The sequence below is a fragment of the Nicotiana sylvestris genome, chromosome 6, assembly GCF_000393655.2.
Source record: "Nicotiana sylvestris chromosome 6, ASM39365v2, whole genome shotgun sequence".
In the NCBI taxonomy this organism is placed as follows: domain Eukaryota; kingdom Viridiplantae; phylum Streptophyta; class Magnoliopsida; order Solanales; family Solanaceae; genus Nicotiana; species Nicotiana sylvestris.
This window is the reverse complement of record NC_091062.1, coordinates 96479963-96505453: the sequence shown is the minus strand read 5'-3', so window position 1 is coordinate 96505453 and position 25491 is coordinate 96479963.

Below are 25491 nucleotides of genomic sequence, written 5' to 3'. Positions count from 1 at the left end.
GCCAAAGGCCATCGCCAAAATGAAAAATTCGACCTCGCTCGAATTGCAACTGGTTAACATTTTGACCAGCTCGAAATAATACCCCTACGACCAAGAGTCATCGCCAAAGTGAAAAATTCGATCTCATTCGAATTGTAACGGGATAATATTTCGATGCTAGCTCGAAATAACATCCCTATGGCAAAAGGCCATCGTAAAAGGAAAAGTTCGACCTCGCTCGAACTCAATAACGCCTTTGCAGCTATCAGTCATCGTCGTACACTTTTTCTTCTACTTAGTAAAGGATTGATTTCGGTATAAACTCCAAGTTCGACCTCGCTCGAATATATATATAAAAAAGGAAGCGACTTTGCCCGAACCAACGATAGTTTGATCCCACTCGAACGACTCAAGTCAAGGCTAACTTCATCTAAAACAACAAATCCATTATATAACCTCGTTTGAGTCAAGGGCGAATCTTCTTAAAGCAATAAGTCACAAGTCGATCTCACCCAAATAGGAGAATCAAATGAAACTCCATTCGGACTCACACGATGAAATTCTACTCAGTCTAGTTAAAATTGGCTTCCCTAAAAAATCAGGAATTCACTATACGGAAATCCGAAAGTTTATGCCAAAGATATGCAAAGCAAAAGGAAGGGGGAGAAATCCAAAGGACGTACAATGACGAAAACCCCTTTTATTTAAACAATTGCGCAAATGGCCGCAGATTACACATGGCTAAAACCGATTCATGTAACGACCCGGTCGGTCGTTTCATGAGTTACCGCTCTGTTTCAACCATTTCTGCTTCTTATTGTCTTGTTCAACTGTATTATGTGTTACTGGGTTAGTTGACTCGGGTTCAGAGTGGTTTTGGAGAGGTTTGAGACACTTAGTCTCTTTTTAGTAGGCTTAAGTTGGAAAAGTCAACCGGTTGTTGACTTATGGGAAAAAGGACTCAGATTTGAATTTCGATGGTTTGGATGGCTTTGGGAGGTGATTTGGGAGTTAGGAGCATGATCAGAATGGGTTTTGGAGCTCTGGAGTAGATTTAGGCTTGAATTGCGAAATTGGATTTTTGGCGTTTTCCGGTTGATAGGTGAGATTTTGATATATGGGTCGGAATGGAATTACGGAAGTTGCAGCAGGTTTGTAGTTGCAAATTTGATGTGTTTCCAAAATATCAGGTCATTCGGACGAGGTTTGATAGACTTTTTGATCAAAAGCGGAATTCGGAAGATTTTAGAAACTTAGGCTTGAATCCGATGTTATTTGGTTGATTCGATGTTGTTTGAGGTGTTTTGAAGATTGGTATAAGTTTGGATAGTGGTATATGACTTGTTCATGCTACTAGTTGAGGCCCCGGGGGCCTCGGGGTGATTTTGGATGGTGCACGAGAAGTTTGGAGTTAGGAATTTGCAACTGAAGCTACTGAGTTTCTGTCATAACCGCACCTGCGGCTTGGGGACTGCAGGTGCAAGCCCACAATAGCGGAAGTGAAGTCGCAGATGTAGCCAAGAGAGGGAAAGGCTGGAGCCGCAGAAGCGGAACTTTTGGCGCACCTGCGATGGCGTAGGTGCGAGAATATGATCGCATGTGTGGTGGCTGGGTGGATAAGTGAAATCCGCAGATGCGCACCAGGGACAGCATGTGCGATAATTGGACCGCAGATGCAGTTTTGCTGGGTCAGAACATATATATTTCACCCTTCACGAATTTGAGTTATTTTTTATAACATTCCAAACGGGAAGAAGCTTTGGAGAGCTAATTGAAGGGAGAATTCAAGAGGGTTTCTTAAAGGTAAGGTCATTGGTCCTTAAACTCATTTTATGATGATTTTTAAGGTTGTAAGCTTGGAATCTATGGGAAAATCAGTGTCAAATTGGGGGTTAGGGATTGGAAAATTGGAGATCTAAAATTAGGGATTTGAGGGGTCATTTGTGGGTGGATTTTGGTACATTTGATATGAATGAATTCGTAGGGGAATAAGGATTTCATTGATGTAAATTTTGTCGGATTCCGAGACGTGGGCCTTGGGGTCGGGTTTGGTCAATTTCAGGATTTGTGGTGTAATTTGATTATTTTCGAGTGGGCTTTGTTCACTTAGCATATTTTGATGGTTATATACTGATTTTGGTTAGATTCGGGACATTTGGAGGTCGAATCGAGAGAAAAGGTGTCGCGGGCTAGAGTTTGGCTTGGCTTGAGGTAAGTAACGCTTCCAAACTTGGTTCTGAGGGTTTGAAGCCCCGAACTGTGTATTCTATGATTACTATTGAGCTGACGCAATGCCAAGTGATGGGCGTGTGGGAGTACACCATAAGAAATGCGGCTTGGATCATTCCCTGGCACCGCTTAGTGACTCTTTTATGTGGTTATTTGTGTTGTAATTATGTGATTAAGTTGATAAGCTGCAAATCATGCTAAATATCATGTCAAGGCTTCACGCCAATATTGTTGAGACCCGAGAGGTCGTTTCTTGCTATCATGTCATTAGCTTCATTTATAATCTATACTCAGTCCTATTCATGCATAGTATATCATGCCTCAGTCTCGATTATTGCTACTTGACATATCATATCATTGTCGAGCTTGTATCATGACATTTTAGCCCGTGTGTGTGAGACTGAAGAGCATTGACTGAGTGAGGACGAGAGCCGGATATTGATTAACAGTATGGGATCAGGTTGCACGCCGCAGCAAGATATTGATCATGCCTTCGATGTCATTGATATAACGCTTGGGCTTAGAAAAGCCCCTTCGGAGTCTTTACACCCCCAGTGAGCGCAATAGTTGATGATATTAAGGGATGGATCTTCCCTGGACATAGATCTTGTTTGAAGTATTGGTGTGGAGATGGATCTTCTGCATGAGGCTAGATTGGCCTGTTTTTCCTCGGTACTGGTCGACTTATAGCCTATGATGTACGTACATTCCGGGATGGATCTTCCTTGGGCCGAGTAGGCCATATATAGTACAGAGTGGTTGAGCACTATGAGTGGAGGTATCATACGTGACATTGATCATGCTATCTATGCATTAGTACTTAGAGTTTCCTGAGTTTTATACTCTGTGTTGTTCATACTGTGTTTAGTTATTTCTGAGAAACTACATGAACTGTAAGCATGCCTACTTTTCCGTACAATTATCTATTGCAAACTGTATGAGGTTTGGTTCGTCACTACCATCAGTCCATAGTTTAGACTTGTTACTTACTGAGTTGGTGTACTCATGTTACCCCCTACACCCCTGTGTGCAGATCCAGGTATCTCGGGGCACGGTAGTGGTTGCTGATCTTTTCAGTTAAGGACTTTCTGTGGAGATTGCGAGGTAGCTACTTGGCGACCGCGATTCCGCCTTCTCCTTCCTTATCTTCCTTATAGTACTTTTATTCAGACATTCTCAGACTATGTAGTCTTATATATTTTAGACAGTTGTAGTATGTTGCTCGTGATTTAGTGGCACCCGAGTTCGGGATTATGTACTTCTTTCCGCTGGATTTGAATTCTATTTTTATCTTATTAGATTTCTATTTAAAATATGATTTTTCTAAGTCTTAAATTGGAAAATGGAGTGATTGGGTAATAATTGGCTGGCCTAGTATCACGATAGGCGCCATCACGATGTGGTTAGATTTTGGATCGTGACATGTTGGTATCAGAGCCTAGGTTACATAGGTCTCAAGAGTTATGAGCGAGTTTAGTAGAGTCTTACAGATCGGTACAGAGATGTCTGTATTTATCCTCGGGATGTTGCAGAACCTTTAGGAAAAACTTCATATTCTTGAATTCTATCATGCGAATCTGTTGATCCGAGTACTAAACTTTTATTATTCGATTATCCCATAAATGGTGAGGACACGTGCTATCGTTCAGGATGGACGACCACCGGTACCACCAGTTGGGGACTCTAGAGGCCGAGGACGCGGTCGAGGCCGTAGTAGGGGCAGGGGCATGGCCCGCACAGTAGCTAGGGAAACACTTTCAGATCCACCCCCCACCCCAGTTCATGATCAGGCTCTAGCTGGGGATGCTCTAGCAGCACCAGCTCAGGCACCGACTGTGCTTATTGTTATTCTGGGTCTTTAGGAGACTTTAGCTCAGATTCTGACTGTGTGCACCAGTCTTGATCAGGCAGTCGCAATTTATACTACAACAACTACTTCTCAGGATGGGGGAGACACTCAAACTCCTGCCGCCCGTACACCTGAGCAGGTTGTTCAGGAACTCCGAAAACCGGAGGCACCAATAGCCTAGCCGGTTGCACCTGCTCAGGATTTTGTGGTTCCAGTTATGCCTGATGACGAGCAACATCGATTGGAGAGGTTTGGAATACTTCATCCTTCGGCTTTTAGTGGTGCAGAGGGCAATGATGCCCATGATTTCTTAGATAAGAGTCAGAGGATGTTGCGTACAACGGGTATTTTGGATACTAGTGGGGTCTCATTTACCACATTTCAGTTTTCTGTGGCTGCCTTCACCTGGTGGGAGGCTTATGAGAGGCATAGGCCTATTGGTGCACCACCCCTTAGCTGGCATCGGTTCTCGATTCTCTTCTTAGAGAAGTATGAACTGCATTCCCGTAGGGAGGAGCTGCGCAGGGAGTTCGAGTAGCTGTGTCAGGAGGGCATGTCTGTGATGCAGTATAAGATGAGGTTCTTCGAGTTGGCCCGTCATGCCATCTGGCTAGTTCTCACAGATAGGGAAAGGATCAGGAGGTTCATTGACGGCCTCAACTATCAGCTACAGATTTTTCTAACCAGAGAGAGAGAGAGAGAGTATCTGGAGCTTCTTATGAGGAGGTGGTTGATATTGCTAGAGAGATTGACTCAGTTCGTCGCTATGAGTGAGAGGAGAGGGAGGGAAAGAGGCCTCGAGGATATGGTAGTTTTGGGGGTTCTTCTTCGGGAGACCAGTTTTAGCACGGCAGAGGCCGTTCATTCAGGCATGCTCAGCCAGCCCGTTTAGGTCACCGTGGTGGGTCATCTGGCCATGGTTCTCACAGTTCACATCAGGGTCACTCATCTCTCAGTGCCCTTCTAGCTCAGAGTTCGACTCAATTACCATCAGTTCAGGGCTAATCTATGCCTGGTTCTTCTAGTGGGCATCCGGTGTGCGGGGCTCCCTTCAGTCCCCATCGCCACTTGCTGCGAGGGGTTGCTTTGAGTCTGGAGATTTGGGTCATATGAAGAGGTTTTGTTCTCGTCTTACAGGACGTTCATCCCAACAGAGGAGTCAGCCTTCGACTTTCGCACTAGTTACTTCCCTACCCGCTCGGTCAGCTTGGGGTGGAGGCCAGTCAGTTAGGGGTAGCCCTAGAGGGGGAGGTCGATTAGGTGGTGGTCAGGCCCATTTCTACGCTCTCCCAGCCAGACCAGATGCTATTGCTTCAGATGCTGTGATTACAAGTATTATTTTTATCTGCCACAGAGATGCCTCTATATTATTTGATCCCGGCTCCACCTTTTCTTACGTGTCGTCATATTTTGCCCATTATTTGGACATGCCCCATGAGTCTCTTATTTCGTCTGTTCATGTATCCATTCCGGTGGGTGATAATATTATTATGGACCGTGTATATCGGTCGTGTGTAATGACTATGGGGGTTTGGATACCCGAGTGGATCTCTTGTTGCTTAGTATAGTTGATTTTGATGTGATATTGGGCATGAATTGGTTATCTCCGTGTTGTGTTATTTTTGGACTGTCATGCTAAGATAGTGACGTTGGCTATGCCGGGGTTGCCACAGATTGAGTAGTGAGGTTCGACTGATTATGTTCCTAGTAGGGTGATTTCATTTCTAAAGGCCCAGCGGATGGTTGGCAAGGGTTGTCTTTCATACTTAGCCTTTGTGAGGGATGTCAGTGCAGAGACTCCAAGTATTGATTTTGTTCCCGTAGTAAGGGATTTTTCCGATGTGTTCCCCGAAGACCTCTCGGGCATGCCACCGGATAAGGATATTGATTTTGGTATTGACCTGGTGCCGGACACTCAACCCATTTTTGTTCCACTGTATCGTATGGCACCGGCTGTCGCACCCCTTTTTTTCTTTTTGACGGGGAAGTCCGGGTTTCGACATTCATGGGGAAAAACTCGTTTCCTTTTGAGAATTGGGTATTTGAAGAGTCGCCACCTATCGAATTACGGTGCGTTAGGGCACCTAGAGCGATTAACTCATGAACTAGTTTGCATCACCAGAGATTAGGGTAAGGGCTCGAAATAACCTTGAGGGGAAGGTGTTAGGCACCCCTCGCGGTCCACAACGGTGGGTCCTGGACGAACTTAAACTATGTGAATTAGTCATTTTACAAGTAAGCAATTTCAACACATATTCGCAAATAAAGGCATTTTTTCACATTCTAAACACATGTATGATTCATGTAATGGAAGCAAGGAAAAGGTTTGAACAACTTGCATGCATATATGCATATATATATATATATATATATATATATATATATATATATATATATATATATATATATATATGTATGTGTGTGTAAAGGAAGTTCATTTAAAACACATAGGAATTAAGAAAGAGGGGTCCTAGGTTGGTTAGCCTACAGGATCATACCCATGCAATGCCCGGTAATCACTCCTCAATGAGGGGCTACACGTGACATTAGCGCGCAGTCATCATATTCTTACTACCTAATTCCCTCCCCTTGGTCATAGCCTAAAGCGTTCTAGCAACCTTAAAAGATATCTTATGCGTGCACTACCCGTCCCTTCCTTGTGGCTCTAGAGGTATTTAGAACCTCTAATTTAGGTAGTTCTAGACCATCCTAAGGTACTTAAAAGAGAAAAATCTAGGCGACAATCAAAACAATTAGGACTGGACTAAAAGAGAACAATTAAAGGCTCAAGTTTTACCTCCACAAATAGAGCAAGCAAGTGCACGTCTTAAACATAGTTTCAGGTATTTAAGAGAAGCCCTAGAACAGGATGTCTAGGTGAGCAGAGAATATGCAGTATTGAATTTGGACCAAAGTGTCAAAGTCCTATTCAGTTTGCCTACTGATTTTTGACCTGTTGAATATGAGTAGTCACAGATAACAGAGCATAGTTTTACAGTTTGCAGAATTTTAGTCGCCCTATAGGCTTGCCTAGGCGTGTGATAGTGATACTCTATGAGCATGGTATCTAATCATTGATCATGAATGCAGTAAAACAGTAAACAATTTTAAATAGGCAATTTGGATCTTATAAGCATGCTTTCTAGTGATGTTAACTAACACAGCGTTGAAGAAACGAGTAGATTGGTTAATCTAATTCAGAACTTACAGGCGTGAGTTAAAGTTAAACTGATTTTAGATCCTATAGGCATGATTTCTATTAAAGCCGATTTAGATCCTATACGCATGATCTCTAATTATATGAAGTGGAGCAGGTAGAATTTATTTCAACCAAGAAATCCTATAGGCAGGTTGTCTAACACAGCACATATAAATCACAATAAACCCTATAGGCATGTTATCTACCCAACTTTACCCACAATTTACAACTAACCCCCTTTTCATTAGTCACCCCATTATCGGTTTACAATTAATTATTACAGACCAATGATTGAATAAAACTTACATAAATAGAATAGAAGTTAAGCTCTAGGGAGCCTGAAGCAGGCCCAAAGCAATCCTGGTGTACCAAGCCTTCACTAATCTCAAATGCCCAAAGTTCCATAGCCCAATTCATGTCTAGGTGCGTCAGAGTTCCCTAAGGACCTCAAGGATTCCGGGCAGTGCTCACACCCAGACTTTCCTCAAATAAAGACTGATTATGTGCAGTGTAGAAGTTCCAGCCTGATATGCCAGAGTTCAGAGTGGTCTCATGGACCTCTAAGCAGTACATATACCAGAGGGGAAGAACTTAATAACCTACGAATAAGTGAGAGTGCTTGACATAATTTGAAAGAGTTTTGGTAAATAGTAGCAGGAGGGCCTTGGGAGTGAAAAGATTTTCTGAAACCAACACTAGTTAGAGTGGTAAACAGTTTGAGAAAAACATGAAGAACATTTTGACATCAGAGTTCAAGTCACACAACAAACAACTTCAAAAAACACTTATGGGCAAACAGACTCTACATATCGGGAGAAAGGGATTGGGGACATATAGAATACACACTAATGTATAAGCAAACATATGGACAAGCTTCTCAAGAAATTGTAAGTTAATTACAAAGGTTACAACAAAGACACATAGATCTTGGACACACAATCAGAGTACTTTGTAGGGCTAGATGACTTAGCAGGATCTCATTAGTGAAGTAGAGTAAGCAAAATTTAGATGAACAGACTAGGCAAGCACTTCATGGAGAACATTCATAGTTTGGAAATACTAATCATAGATAGAACAAGCAGAATTAAGACATGCTGGTGAATCAGTAAACAAGCAATGTAGCTTGGGACATGCTAATGAGCAAAACAAGATGCATGCAATTATCACAAGGCAGGATTAGGCATACTCAACAGTAAACAGATTCTTATGAATAAATATACTAGTCAGAACAAACTCCAATATGCTAAATGAGACAGTAGCAGTGTGATCTAGGCATGTAGATTACACGTTGAGCACATGATAGTAAAATAATAAACAGGATTAGAAGTCACAACTAATGAATTGAAATAGCAGAGAAACATATAGTTTTGGAATTTGAATTGAATCAGGACATATCAGTTAAGGAGAGAACACAAAGTATAGAGTAAAGATAGTGCAAATAGCCAGCCTTGGCTTATAGCCGGCTGGGTTAATGAGAATTGCAAGTAACAGAAGAGAATAAAGTGCTTTTGAGAGTGTGAGAGTGTTGATGAACTAATGTGTTCGTGTCCAGAAGTGAGAATAGGTAAGGGCATATATAGTAATCAAGAGTTAAACAAAATAAGGTAAAGAATCAATGATGTAGCAATTAGGGAAATTTACAGAATCAGTCACAAACATGAAATCAGTAAAGTATTCCCCTTAATCAAGGGATAATCAATCAACGATAATGACAGGAGCTAATTAAGGCAAGGAGTTCAATCAGACTGAGTAAAGAAGTAAGAAGCAAAGGCCTTATTAAGGAAAGTCGTTCAAATCAAACCAAAATAAAGACTTCAGAATAATAATAGGCAAGGGTTTAATTAAGGAGAAAATCATGTAAAGCGTCAACAAGTATCGCAGACAAAATAAGGTAAGAAAGGAATAGTCAGGATTCAATACATAGGTTTAACGAAACAAATTGGTAAATCAAAAATTCAAAACAACACTGATTTAAGGAGAAAAATATAGGTTTACCATGAATAGCCAGAATGAATATAGACATATAGAATCAGTAGAAAAGTCGAACCAAGAACCTTAGTAGAGGCATATTAGGATAAAAAATCACAAGACATCGAATTAAGCTAAAGAAAAATCACAGGAACCAAAGTATAGGACAAAGTCAGTACACAAGTAACTCAAAAACCAAACAAAATGTCAAAAATTTTGGGGGTTTTAGCATAAACTAGTTAAAGTTAAAGTAAACCTTTATGAAATTGGTTAAAACACATAAGAAATAGAAGATTAAACACTCAAAATTATCAAATATTTTGGAGAAAGAAAGTTTTGGGAAACCCTAGTTTAGAAAAATGGAAAATCATTCGAAAATCATAAGGTTCTTGTAAAACTCATGTGAAATAGGTTCGATCCATCTCAGATCTTGCACAGATCTGAGAAGTTCAAAGGGCAAAATTAGGATTTCGAGAAGAACAACACAGAGATAAAGAAGTAGTCTTAGAAATCCATATATCTAAGGCGACATAGGAAGATCTTACTCGAAATCGAACCGGAACAGCCTGAAATAGGCAAGAAAGGACCATAGGTGTAAGTGGGTTGACCCTGATTTCTCGAGGACCTTAGAGACGGCAATACCAACATAAGAGAGGCTATTAGAGGTCTGATGGTGGTTGGGAAACACAATGAATGGCAACAGATGAACGACGATGAGGGTGAGTTAGGGTTAGGACTTGAGAGCTTTTGAGAGAAAAGGGGATCAAGTGTCGGCGTGAGAGGCGAGGAAATGAGAGGTCTGGGGGGAGGTCATTAGGGTTTAATTTAGGTAAGGGATAATCTGGACCATTGATCAAAATGATCAACAGCCAGGATTTGGCAAAAAGTGGGTCAGGTAGATAAGTGGTTTGGGCTGGGTAGATTTTGGGCCTGGTTTAATTTGAAATTGGGGTTAAAATTGGGCTAGGTATTTAGGCTAAATTTGAAAATAAGGGGCCATTTGTTAAATACCCTATTTAATTGATAAATATTTTTTAAAAATAACTAATAGGCTATAAAAAATAATTTTTTGTGCCTGAAAATATTTAAAATAATTACTTAATATTTTAAAAATATAAAAGGCTATTTTATGGTAAAATAATGGAATAATACATGCACATGCTATAATTGCAAAGTAATTGCAACTATATCCTACGAATACAAATTTGGCTATTTGTGCAATAATTAAAGCTTAGTACAAATTCAAATGATAAAATTAAGCCACAAAAAATTATTATAAAACTATTTGTGATGCAATCAATGATTTTTTTATAAATAAAATGCTGGGAGAAATTAGTTAAAATATTTTTAAAATGAAGAATTGTATAAAATGCTAATTGATGCCAAAGCATAGTTTTTGAAAATACTATGGAAAAAATTGGGTATCAACACCGGTGGAGCTGAAGGAGTTGAAGGAGCAGCTTTAGGAACTCCTTGATAAAGGGTTTATTCGGCCTAGTGTTTCGCCGTGGGGTGCTCCTGTTCTATTTGTGAAGAAGAAGGGTGGCACTACGAGGATGTGCATTGATTATAGGCAGTTGAACAAGTATCCCCTGCCTCACATTAATGATTTGTTTGACCAGCTTTAGGGAGCGAGAGTGTTCTCCAAGATTGATCTTCGTTCAGGGTATCACCAGCTGAAGATTAGGGACTCAGATATTCTTAAGACAACTTTCAGGACCAGATATGGTCATTATGAGTTCCTTGTGATGTATTTTGGGCTGACCAATGCCCCAACAACGTTCATGCATTTGATGAACAACGTGTTTCAGCCTTATCTCGACTCGTTTGGAATAGTCTTCATTGATGATATTTTGGTGTATTCGCGTAGTTAGGAGGAGTACGCGGAGTATTTGAGAGTTGTGTTACAGAGATTGAGGTAGGAGAAGCTTTATGCAAAGTTCTCCAAGTGTTAGTTTTGGCTCAAATCAGTGACTTTCTTGGGGTACGTGGTGTCTAGTGAGGGTATTCAGGTTGATTCGAAGAAGATAGATGCGGTTCAGAGTTGGCCCAGACTGTCCTCAGCCACAGAGATTCGCAGCTTTCTTGGTTTTGGCGAGTTATTACCGCCGGTTCGTTCAGGGATTTTCATCTATAGCATCGTCCTTGACCAAGCTGACTTAGAAGGGTGCTCCATTCATATGGTCGGACGAGTGTGAGGCAAGCTTTCAGAAGCTCAAGACTGCCTTGACCACAACTCCAGTGTTAGTTTTGCCATCAGTTTCAGGTTTATATATCGTGTATTGTGATGCTTCGAGAGTTGGTATCGGGTGTGTGTTGATGCAGAAGGGTAGAGTTATTGTTTATGCTTCTTGTCAGTTGAATCCCCATGAGAAGAACTACCTCATTCATGATTTAGAGTTGGCTGCCATTGTTCATGCATTGAAGATTTGGAGACATTATCTGTATGGTGTGTCTTGTGAGGTGTTTACTGATCATCGTAGCCTCCAGCACTTGTTCAAGCAGAAAGACCTCAATTTGAGGTAGCGGAGATGGTTGGAGCTGCTAAAGGACTATGATATCACTATTTTGTACCATCCAGTGAAGGCCAATGTGGTGGCCGATGCCTTGAGTAGGAAGGCGGTGAGTATGGGGAGTTTGGCATATATTCCAGTTGGGGAGAGACCTCTTGCAGTTGATGTTCAGGCCTTGTCCAATCGGTTCATGAGGTTAGATATTTTGGAGCTCAGTTGGTTATTGGCTTGTGTGATTTCTTGGTCTTCCTTATTTGATCGCATCAGAGAGCACCAGTATGATGATCCTAATTTGCTTGTCCTTAAGGACAGAGTTCAGCACGATGATGCAAGAGATGTGACTATTGGTGATGATGGGGTATTGAGGATGCAGGGACGGATATGCGTACCTAATGTAGATGGGCTTCAGGAGTTGATTCTTGAGGAGGCCCATAGCTCGCGATATTCCATCCATCCGGGTGTCGCAAAGATGTATTAGGATCTGAGACATCATTATTGTGGAGAAGAATGAAGAATGACATTGTGGGATTTGTAGCTCGGTGTCTCAATTGTCACAAGGTAAAATATGAGCATCAGAGACCGGGTGACTTGCTTTAGCAGATAGATATTCCAGAGTGGAAGTGGGAGCGGATCACCATGGACTTTGTAGTTGGACTCCCATGGACTTTGAAGAAGTTTGATGCTATTTGGTTGATTGTGGATCGGCTGACCAAGTCCGCGCACTTCATTCCTGTGTTTACTACGTATTCTTTAGAGCAGTTGGCCGAGATCTATATCCGAGAGGTTATTCGGTTGCATGGTGTCCCAGTTTCCATCATTTTAGATAGAGGCACTCAGTTTACTTTACAGTTTTGGAGGTATGTACAGTGAGAGTTGGGTACTCAGGTTGAGTTGAGCACAACTTTTCACCCTCAGACAGACGGGCAGTCCGAGCGCACAATTCAGATATTAGAGGACATGTTGCACGCTTGTATCATTAATTTTGGAGGGTCATGGGATCGGTTTTTACCGCTCGCAGAGTTTGCTTATAACAATAGCTATCAATCGAGTATTCAGATGGCTCCATATGAGGCTTTATATAGGAGACTGTGTAGATCTCCAGTTGGTTGGTTTAAGCCGGGCTAGACTAGGCTATTGGGTACAGACTTGGTGCAGGATTCTTTAGACAAGGTGAAGGTGATTCAGGAGAGGCTTCGTACAGCGCAGTCAAGACAAAAGAGTTATTCTGATAAGAAGGTTCGGGATGTGTCTTACATGGTTGGTGAGAAGGTTCTATTGAAGGTTTTGCCCATGAAGGGTGTTATGAGATTTGGGAAGAAGATTAAATTGAGTCCTCGGTTCATTGGGCCTTTTGAGGTGCTTCGGAGGATTAGGTAGGTGTCTTATGAGCTTGTTTTACCCCCCAGCTTATCGAGTGTACATCCGGTATTTCAAATTTCTATTCTCCGGAAGTATATTGGCGATCCATCTTATGTTTTGGATTAGAGCACGGTTCAGTTGGATGGTGATTTGACTTATGATGTGGAGCCAGTAGCTATTTTAGAGCGGTAGGTTCGAAAGTTGAGGTCAAAGGATATAGCTTCAGTGAAAGTGCATTGGAGAGATCGGCCCGTAGAGGAGGCTACTTGGGAGACCGAGCGGGAGATGCGGAGCAGATATCCTCACTTATTTGGGACTTCAGGTATGTTTCTTGACTTGTTCGAGGACGAACATTTGTTTAAAAGTGGGAGGATGTAATGACCCGGTCGGTCATTTCATGAGTTACCTCTCTATTTCCCCTATTTCTATTTCTTATTGTCTTGTTCAGCTGTATTATGAGTTACTAGGTTAGTTGACTCGGGTTCGAAGTGGTTTTGGAGAGGTTTGAGACACTTAGTCTCTTTTGAGTAGGCTTAAGTTGAAAAACTCAATCGGATGTTGACTTGTAGGAAAAAGGACTCGGATGTGAATTTCGATGGTTCGGATAGCTTCGGGAGGTGATTTGGGACTTAGGAGCATGATCGGAATGGGTTTTGGAGGTCCGGAGTAGATTTAGGCTTGAACAAGCAAAATTAGAATTTTGGCGTTTTCCGGTTGATAGGTGAGATTTTGATATAGGGGTCGGAATGGAATTTCGGAAGTTGCAGTAGGTTCGTTGTGTCAAATGTGACGTGTGTGCAAAATTTTAGGTCATTCGGACGAGGTTTGATAGACTTTTTGATCAAAAGCGAAATTCGAAAGATTTTGGAACCTTAGGCGTGAATCCGATGTTATTAGTTGATTCGATGCTGTTTGAGGTGTTTTGAAGATTGGTATAAGTTTGGATAGTGGTATATGACTTGTTCGTGCTTCTGGTTGAGGTCCCGAGGGTCTCGGGGTGATTTCGGATGGTGGATGGGAAGTTTGGAGTTGGGAATTTGCAGCTGAAGCTGCTGAGTTTCTGTCATAATCGCACCTGCGGCTTGGGGACTGTAGGTGCGAGCCCATATAAGCGAAAGTTAAGTCGCAAATGCGGCCAAGAGAAGGAAAAGCCAAAGCCACAGAAGCGGAACTTTTGGCGCACCTGCGGTGGGCTGGGCGGATAAGTGAAATCCGCAGATGCGCACTTGGGACCGTAGGTGCGATAATTGGACCGCAGATGCGGTTTTGCTGGGTCAGAACATATATATTTCACCCTTCGCGAATTTGAGTTATTTTTCATAACATTCCAAACGAGAAGAAGCTTTGGAGAGCTAATTGAAGGGAGAATTCAAGAAGGTTTCTTAGAGGTAAGGCCCTTGGTCCCCAAACTTGTTTTTATGATATTTTTAAGGTTGTAAGCTTGAAATCTATGGGAAAATCAGTAGCAAATTGGGGGGTAGGGCTTGGAAAATTGGAGACTTAAAATTAGGGATTTGAGGGGCCATTTGTGGGCGGATTTTGGTACTTTTGATATGAATGAACTCGTGGGGGAATAAGGATTCCATTGATGTAAATTTTGTCGGATTTCGAGATGTGGGCTCGGGGGTCGGGTTTGGTTAATTTCAGGATTTGTGTTGTAATTTGATTATTTTCGAGTGAGCTTTGTTCCCTTAGCATATTTTGATGGTCATATACTGATTTTGGTTAGAATCGGGGCATTTGGAGGCCGAATCGAGAGGAAAAGGCGTCGTGGGCTAGAGTTTGGCTTGGCTTGAGGAAAGTAACGCTTCCAAACTTGGTTTTGAGGGTTCGAAACCCCAAACTGTGTGTTCTATGATTACTATTGAGGTGACGCAATGCCAAGTGACGGGCTTGTGGGCGTACACCGTGATAAATGCGGCCTGGATCATTCCATGGCACCGCTTAGTGACTCTTTTATGTGGTTATTTGTGTTGTAATTATGTGATTAAGTTTATAAGCTGCAAATCATGCTAAATATCATGTTAAGGCTTCACGCCAATATTGTTGAGACCCGAGAGGTCGTTTCTTGCTGTCATGTTATTAGCTTCATTTATAATCTATATTCAGTCCTGTTAATGCGTAGTATATCATGCCTTAAGTCTCGATTATTTCTACTTGTCATATCATATCACTGTCAGGCTTGTATCATGACATTTTAGCCCATGTGTATGAGACTGGAGAGTATTGATTAAGTGAGGCCGAGAGCCGGATATTTATTAACACTATGGGATGAGGCTGCACGCCACAGCAAGATATTGATCATGCCTTCGCTGGCATTGATATAGCGGTTGGGCTCAGAGAAGCCCCTATGGAGCCTTTACACCCCCATTGAGCGCAGTAATTGATGATATTGAGGGATGGATCTTCCCTTGACATGGATCATATCCGAAGTATTGGTATGGAGATGGATTTTCTCCATAAGGCTGGATTGGCCTATTTTTCGTCGATACTGGGCGACTTATAGCCTATGATGTACGTACATTCCGGGATGGGTCTTCTTTGGGCCGAGTGGGCCATATACAGTACTGAGTGGTTGGGCACTGTGAGTGGAGGTATTATACGTGACATTGATCATGTTATCTATGCATTAGTACTTAGAGTTTCCTGAGTTTTATACTTTGTATTGTTCATATTGTGTTTAGTTATTTCTCAGAAACTACATGAACTACAAGCATGCCTACTTTTTTGTACAATTATCTGTTGCAACCTGTATGAGGTTTGGTTCATCACTACCATCAGTCCATAGTTTGGACTTGTTACTTACTGAGTTGGTGTACTCACGTTACCCCCTACACCCTTGTGTGCAGATTCAAGTATCTCGGGACAAGGTAGTGGTTGTTGATCTTGTCAGTTGAGGACTTTCTGTGGAGATTGTGAGGTAGCTGCTTGGCAAACACGGTCCCGCCTTCTCCTTCCTTATCTTACTTATAGTACTTTTACTCAGACATTCTCAAACTATGTAGTCTTATATATTTCAGACAGTTGTAGTATGTTTCTCGTGACTTAGTGACACCCCAGGTCAGGATTATGTACTTCTTTCCGCTGGATTTGAGTTCTATTTTTATCATATTGGATTTCTGTTTAAAAATATGATTTTTCTAAGTCTTAAATTTGAAAATGGAGTGATTGGGTAATAATTGGTTGGCCTAGTATCACGATAGGCGCCATCACGATGTGGTTAGATTTTGGGTCGTGACAGTCCAGTACAGAAAAAACAACAAACAACGACAAATAAGAAAAAACAACAAAGATAACAACTTTTTTACTCGGCGTCATCACCGCCGTCCTCCTCATCGCCATCTCTAGGAAACCCCTCCTCAGCATCAACATCCTCACCAGCCTCCGATGTCGCAGGATCGTAACCACAGTTAACATGTGCCTCTCGTGCCTTCGCCTGAGCTCCTTCATAAGCGGCCTCAGAAATATTGCTCGCTTCCCACAAACTCTTGTGTATGTCCCGTTGGGCTTCGACATGGACCCAGAGCTCGTGCAGATGGCAAGGAATAGCGGCGGAGGCGGATTCAAATTGGGCCAACAATTGCTCCTTTTCGGCCTCAAGAATAGCTATCCGATCTTCTAAAGTTGAAGCTTCCCGATCAATTTCGCCAATACGCTCTTCGAGCCTTGCCTTCCTAAGCATAATCGTTGCCCTCTCGGACTCCTGCTCGGATTGAAGGATGCAGATAGTGTCCTCTAAAGCCGCCGCCCTCGCCGAAGACGATGCCCAGGCACACTCGGCACTCTCCAATTCGGAGACCTTTCTCTCCATCTCGGTTAATTTCCCAATCCACTCCGCACTCAAAGCTTCAACTCTGATGGCATTATGATCCAACTTGGACTGCAACGACCACACCATCGCCTGAAGATGCTCACACTCTGCGGTGACCCCTTTGCCCAACTCATGTTCTTCTTCTTTTACACGAAGTAGCTCCTCGAGCTTGCTATTCCTGTGAATAGCCTGCATCAACTCCTGATCCCTCTTCTCTAGTTCCTTCCCGAGAGATTGATTACCAGTGTTTGCCCTTAGCCGTTTGTACATCTCATGACACTTGTTCCAGTAGCGCCGATACTTCTTCAACATCATCAGAAAGATTTTGGCCTGAGTGTCGGCCCTGCGAGCACTTTCAATCTCCTGCATGTACGTCTGAAAGCCCAAAAAAGACAAAAAGAGTCGGTAAAGGCCAAGGTCGCCAAAGACAAAAGGAACACAAAAAGAAAGAGCAGAAACTTACCCTTAGGCCTATAGCGGCAACTTCATGCATCAAATCAACATCACGGACGTCCCGAAGATCCTCACACTCTGTGGTAGAGAACAAAAGGTTAAACTGCGATACCAAGTCCTCCGTGTCCCCCAGGAGGTTAATCTCCGACGGAATCTCAAGTATACGGGATAGACCTCCCGCCATTACCACCGTATAGGTAAGGCCTTCCTCGAACATCCTAACATCATCAGGATCAAGATCGGACTCAGACTCGTAGTCGTCGACCACGACACCCTTTCCCCTTTTTGTGGCCGAAGAAGAAGTATGACTCGGTCCAAAAGACAAAGGCCCGCCCAAAGTGGAAACAGTGGCCTCGGGATCCCGACTCCCCGTTGCGGTGGTATGTTAATCAATCACAGTAGCCGAAGCCTCTGCCATCGGGTTGGCCATGATCGCCGGGTTCACCTCTGCAGCAGGGTTAATCACCACCCATTTTAGATGCCGTCAAGGTAAGGTCGCCCTCTGAATATACAGTGGATGGGGGAGCCATTTCAGACACCACTCATCGTCTCTTTGACGGACCGTCCTCATCCTCAGCACGGGAAGACTCACCCGTTGAGCGGGCAATAGGATCCGGAGTCCCAGATCTAGGAACAATTTCCATGCATATGGCTCTGGTCGGTTCAACATGAGTAGCCCTTGCTATATGCGGGGCGGCAGACCTTGGTTCAAACCGAGCAGAAGACGTCGGTTGACGGAATGCAAGTGGAGGAGCCTCGCCCTTCGCACTCTCCCTTATAACGGTAATGGTCATATAAGCAAAAGGTCAAATTGTAAGGCAAAAAACAGAAGCTGCGGCAAGTCTACTTACCAGTCAGGGGCTTACGTCCATATTTCTCATACAAGGACGCCCATTCGTGAACTCCCGCCGTATGAGGAAGAATGGCATTCAGCCATTCGCAGATATCGTTAACGAGTAGAGGGAGCAGTCTCGCGACTACAAAAGAAAAAACGATTTAACACTGCTCAAAGAAAAGCGGTCGACCATCATTCTGATAGAAGATAAACATACGTGCAAAGTTGCACCTCTCAGGGAACCCTACAGAGTTTGCCACAAGGTGCTCGGTCCGCACATGAAAATTGTTTTTGAAGAAACGACAATTGGCTCTATCGTCCATCTTCACCACCAGACTTTTCGTTCCTCAATAACGCATGTGGATCATCGTGCCCCGAATAAGTTGAGGGGCAAAAATATTGAGCATATTCCCCAGAGTGATCTCTTGACTGGCAAGCTCCGCGAACTTGAGCAGCATGAGGAACAATTTATAAAATTACGGCGAAAGTTGAGCCGAACATACCTTATAGAAATGGTAGAAATCTACCACCAAGGAAGGGAGAGGAAGAGTATACCCAACAATAAAAGGATATGCGTAGAACGCACAATATCTTGGGCGGTCGAAATATATAGTGTCATCTCCTATTGCCGGTAACATCTAAACATGGTGCGGAATCCCCCACTTGGTATTAAGCTCCACAATCGCCGCTTCATCCATAATAGAGGAAACAAGCTCCGGTTCCTCTCCGACAAGACTGTTGAAATAGGTCCACGGTTTCCCCGGACGGGGCAATATTTCGGTCGTTGTTGGAACCCCGTCATCCTCCACCACTTCTACTCCTCCGGGAGCAAGAGCATCATTTTCTAGAACCAGAATTGCGGCAAGATTGTCAGCGCGGGAAGATGTATTAGCCATTTATCTCGATTGAATAAAATGAATGAACAAAGGGAAGAGGGAAGACGGTGATGTCAATTTTCGACTAACAGGAGAGTGAATCGAAAATCTGAAGTATCAGTGAAGATGAACAATCGCAAAACTCTTTTGATACATCGAAAAAATGTGCCAATAGAATGGTGTTTCCTCTATTTATACGAACATAAATGCCCTAAACGGGAAACCCAAGAGTCACCAATCAAAATTGATAGGGCATGAAAAACAGTTCAATCCATAGGAAACGTGTCATAATGGCAATAACTACGAACGACATTGCGAATCGGCACAACGGTTCAAATTCGAACGGATGCGACAATCCAAAGGCATCATTGAACCGATGCGCCATCGCATCGATCTAAAAATCTCGCTCAAGGCGTACAGTCACATTTCTCCTAACCTTCGAATCGACAAAATCCGCCCATCGAGCCCGCTAAGGGACGACCTCGACGGATGGAAGGACTAACTGTATGGGTCAAAATCTAACCATAGTGGTCGACCAAGCTGGGATCTCGCCCATGTGGCAAAATAGCGAAGGGCACCAGGACCAACCTTGGGGTCAAATCATCAACAGCGTATGTCAAGTCATTACTGTACTCGAGTAACGACGAAAATGACCATCGCAGAAGATCATGTTGGTCAAAGACCACTGAGTAAAAGTTCCAGGAGCTATATATAGAGGAGGGAATCTCTGGAAAAAGGGGGGCTTCACTTTTCCTCTCTACTCTTACAATTCTTTTTTCTGCTTAGAATGTAAATCCATTTTCCTCATATTGGTGATAAGATTATGGCATCAATAAATCTGGGATGTTCCCACCTTTCGTTATTTCTCGTTATATACTCTTAGATCTAAAGTTGATTATGCTTGGTTAAGATTTACCTTCCTTATTATTGATAATTGAAATTGGCAAAAGAGACTAAAACTTTTTGTTCAAACATATAATACAAAGCTTCTAGAAGAATTCGCAATGAGTTTAAGTTTTTTGTACTGACTGATTACACCTTTGGTTTGAATTAATTCGTGACAAAAGGTCACTATTTATGGCTAATATAATATGATAACCAAGAAAATATAGTAGTAATTAATTAAAAATTTGATATAACATGTTAAATTACACAAATAATATGAAAATTCTTTATACAGTTAATAATTTTTCTTTTAACATCTCGAGGGTCCAAATATATCCATGAGGATCTTTTTTGCGTGTGTTGGTCCATTTTCTCTAAGGAGAAAAAGATGAGCAAAATGGTAACATTAGGTGTCTTAGACTCAGGAATAAATGAATGAGAAGATCCACATATCAAGAGACCAGCCCTTATAGAGTTACTCAAATTGAACTTCCAAATACTAGTTTAGAAACTTATCACCAATTAAGTTCTCAACAACTTAAATTGAAACTTATGCTTTGAGGAGGATCTCCGTATCATAATTACCATTGAAAGCAATGTGAATTCAGGGGAATAACTATAGCCAGAAAACTTGTATTGGGAAAATGCAGTCTTGTATTAAATGCAAAATATGTGGAGGGTTTGACTTGTTTGATCCATCCTAACCACCCACTAAACCTATGCCATCTGCCTCTCCATCAAGAGAAAATGCAGAGTTTTTATAACTGATGCATCTCTACCCATTGCTTTCCACTTAATATATAGCAGAAAAAATATATTCTTACATACAGATAAACGGATCCTGAATTTTCATTCTATGGGTTTTAGGACTCAGGTTTTAATCATTGAATTCATTGCCTTGTTTGAGTTCCGGGGTTCATAATTCAATATTTTCAATAATTTCAGTGAGTTTTATACAAATAAATCTCGGTATATGCTAAAAGTTATGTGTTCAAATGAACCCACATCTACTAGACTAGGACCCCATGCGCGCACACTGTTACAGAGAAAAAATACTCTGATAAATTAAATAAGTACAGAGGTAGGTCTATCTTATAAATCTTGGATGTGACTTTAGTTATTATCTCTATCTAAAAGGAAGAATAGAATGCGTAAGTCCCTCATGAATAAGAACACCAAATGACAAGGCAATAGTAACACCACATATGAAATAGTCACCTTTTGAATTGTCAATTTGGAGAGAGAATTTACTGAAAGCACATTTTCTTCAATGGATGCATGGAAGCAGTAAAAAGATTGAACTTTTCCACCTGCAAATTAAAGAATTTATGTTTGGTGGAGAATAATAATGAAATTTAAGCTGGCATATATATATATATGCAGCAGGTCATATGAACGCCCATGTTCTTTTCAATTTTCCTAAAAATGAAAAACAGCTAAGCTCACTGCATAATTTTTATCAACCTACCATATACTATATAATCTTAAAAATATTCCCAAGTGGGGTTGCTATTCATATAGACCATATGATATTTGAAAAGAGAGAGTGCTGTTTCATTTATAGCTATTTGACACTCTCATGTGCATCTGAACAGAAACCCTTCCCTTTTCCACCTAAAGCTCTCTAACCCTTTATATAGTTCATGTGATGAAATGTATCAACACATATATATGTGTATGCATCATTTACACTAGACTTTGGTCCAAAGACATGAGAACTCATCCACTGTCCTCAACTTGAAATAATTACATTATATTAAAGAGATAAGGTCCAAAATTTTTGCTCCTACGCTATATGAAATTGTTTAATTTTGTCATGTGTTATATTTTTGCCTAATTCATATCCTTTCCTTCAAGAAACAGTGCCATATTTGTTTTTGCTATGGACACAGCTCTATCGCGAAATGGTAGACTCCACGTGTTTAAAATCTTGGAGAAAAAAATATTTAAATTTACACCTTAATTTTTTAATATGAGTTAAAATTATCCTCATGTTAGAGCTCCAGTAAGAGGGTCACGGGTAACAACGAAACTTTATCCCAGGTAATATTTGACCAAGCATCTAACAAAGGAAAAATTTGCTTAATATTAATTAATTCTCAGCCAATATACCAAAGAAATTATTGTGAATATAATGGTATTCCTATACTGCATCCGGTAAATTAATAATTTACAAATGCCTCGATAGACACTGTATGGTTTAATCTTTTTTGCCTTCCTCCAGTAGAGTGCTAGCTAGTGATTAAATGTTGTAGGGACACTATTATACCATAGAAAAGGTGTAGTTGGATGAGATGACAATTGGATTTTTTGTGCCTGAACAGACGTTGTATGTAAAAGTTGCACGAGGCGTCCTATTTGGTCGCCCCCATTTAATCTATATCCATTTTTTTTAAAATTTTTAACTTGTACTCAATTCTTAAATAACTTCAGCCCCCTTTCTCCTTCATTTTCTTCTTCTTCTGAAATAAATAGCTGAAATATGCAAACAAGCAAATTGAAAGAAAGAAACTTCATCTCATCACAGCTAGATGCCAACAAGGAGTTCTCTCTGATCAGATACCATATTACTCTATAAAACTTCAGTAAAATTATCTAAACAAAATCAAAGTACAGAATATTGTGGAAAAGGATTAGGTAACCAGCACGATCATTATACAATTTCTGTGTAAAACATAGCGCTTATTTTCTGGTTAATATTGTTTAGTCGTTGACGTGAAAACAACGAAACAGAGAAATAATGCACTTGATTTACAAATAGTTAATTGCATTGTCAATACAGCAATTGAAAGAAATGATTGAATAGCTGTTGAAGGCTTCATCAATTGGATCAATGGAGATGAGCAAATCCAACGGCTTCATATAAGAGCTGAAGTTTCCCAGTCACAACACAGAAACTTCAGTTCTAGAGCTAAACTTCAGGCCCGGCTACTAGAATGCTGAAGTTTTGCGTGATTGCCTTTGCTACTTCAGCCCCGTTTGCTGAAGTTATGTGAAAAAGCGGGTACACTAGCAATTTTTTTTTATAAAGCGAGCACAAATTAAAATATGACACAAAAAACGGGTATAGATGCAAATGCCCCACGTTGTATTCAGATGCATCATGCACCAAGGAATAGTTTAGTGTATCTTGAGGCGCTGTTCTGTCCTCCCATTTTATTTATTAAAAAAAAATAGTTGACCCCATACTTAATTTATGTAGATATAATATTTTCAAAATCAAATCAAATGTCGCTATATATATAGGAAGTGCATGGGAAGTACTCCCAATTCCCATCATACATGTGAATAATTACAATCTTCAATAAAGAAGTTGAAATTACCAAAAAGAAAAAATTAATTTCAGACTTCTTGCATGAAAATTTATTGTACTAGGTCTAACTTGAATATTTTAGTTTCAACTTCTAAGAATATTTATTCTAGACATATATTTCGATTAAAAATAATTTCTTTTTCCTTTTATGCATCAATAGCCGACTAACTAACCTACCTACTCAATTAATAAGACGTTTGTTTCATTAAATATTTTCCTAATTATTTTGCTCGTTTTTGGCAATGAAATTAAAGCTCACCTTATTTAGCAATACAATGAGGAATGCAGAGGTGCAAACAAATGAACAAAAGCATGTTTTAAATCGTGGTCCTGCACACCATTCACTTTTGCCATGGCCATATTTAAACAGCCTATGGAAAAGATGGGATGGTATCTGTCCAATCTTGGGCTCACTAATCACTATTCCAACAGTTTTTTTTCCCACATCTAGAATTCAATTTGCACTTGAGCTACATTTGTTGCCAAAGTGGATAAACTGCCTTATCACAAAGGCTCCCAGTAGAAACTTCTCATATTTCCGTCTCTCCTCCCTTACTACCTATGAGTGATGAGTCCATACTTGATGAAATCCACTTTCCACGATTACAATATTTTTCATGAGAAACAAGTTGTGCTTATAGTGACAAGTTTCCTTCGTCCATTCTCTTATTGGGCTTTAAATGAGTATACAACCTTGGGCGGGGAGGATACGAAACCATAAGTCCAGTACTCTATATGAAACTATTTCGGGAAAACTACCCTCTATAGCCCCTGAAAATTTTAATAGCCCACGTTTTATTCTACTTACAAAAAATGGCCCTTCAGCCCAAAAGTATTGCATATAGTAGCCGAAAGGAATGAGTATGACAACATAAGCACCTGTAGCTTAGTGGATAGAGCGCCTGTTTTCTAAGCTGAAGGTTGTAGGTTCAACCCCTGCCTGGCGCAATATATAAATATTTATTTTGCAATGTATAAATATTCTATCCTAGTACGAACAATGTATAATCTGTCTGAACAATGTATCAAAATTGTATATAATGTGTATTTTCTAATATGTAAACATAGTGTATATAATTGTATTTGGAGTGTATCATGTATTTTTGTATAGTGGCCGTCTTTTTTGTATAGTTTCATCTATTTTGTATAGTTACATTTATTTTGTATATTTTTTGTATAGTGACAGTTTATTTTATAGTATATTTTTTTGTATAGTGACAGTCTATTTGTATATTTTTTGTATAGTGACAGTTTATTTTATATATTTTTTGTATAGTGACAGTCTATTTATATATTTTTTGTATAGTGACAGTCTATTTGTATATTTTTTGTATAGTGACAGTCTATTTGTATATTTTTTGTATAGTGACAATCTATTTTGTATATTTTTTGTATAGTGACAGTCTATTTTGTATATTTTTTGTATTTTGTATAGTGACAGATTTTGTTTGAATTTTGTATTGTGACAAATTTTGTATGTATTTTGTATAGTGACAGATTTTCTTTCCAATATTCAAAAAAAAAAAATTTGCTCTCCAGTCTAATACAGTCTAAAAATGTAATACATGGTCTATCTCTACATTGGACAAAATAACACAATTGAGAACGATTTTCTATTAGTGGATTCAAAAACATAAAAAGGTAAATAAATAGGAAGAAGGAGAGAAGGAAAGCCATCAGCTTGAACCCAAGTAGAAACCCAACGACTTGCACCTTTGTAAAAACATAAAAGGGACGCTTTATCTTGGAGGGAAGAACCGAACTTTATCGTGAAATTGAAATCAAAACCCAGTCAGTCTAACCCATTGTGCTCGATCTCGTTGGCTTTAGATCTGGACGGAAACTCAAACACCGGCGACCCTCCATTAAAATCTGGCGACTCTTTCTTCTCGTTTTAGTTACTGTTTTGGGGATTTTGATATTATAAAAATCTAGATCTGAAAGATGGTTTGCTTGCTAATTTGAATTTCGGCAGATCTGGCCGGTATATAGCTTTTCCAACGACCGTGAAGTTTTCCGGCTAAACCATTTCGGGTCGGAAATTATTTCTCCAGTGAACCTGTGTTTGTTTGTGTATTGTTGTTACTATGAACTTGTTATGCTGGAGATTATGGGATACCTTGAATATTACTTTTGCCGGAATCTAATCCACTAACGATAAATAGGGCCCGACTCTGCCGCCTATATTTCTACAAGAAAAGAGAGGAAAATCTACATTATGAT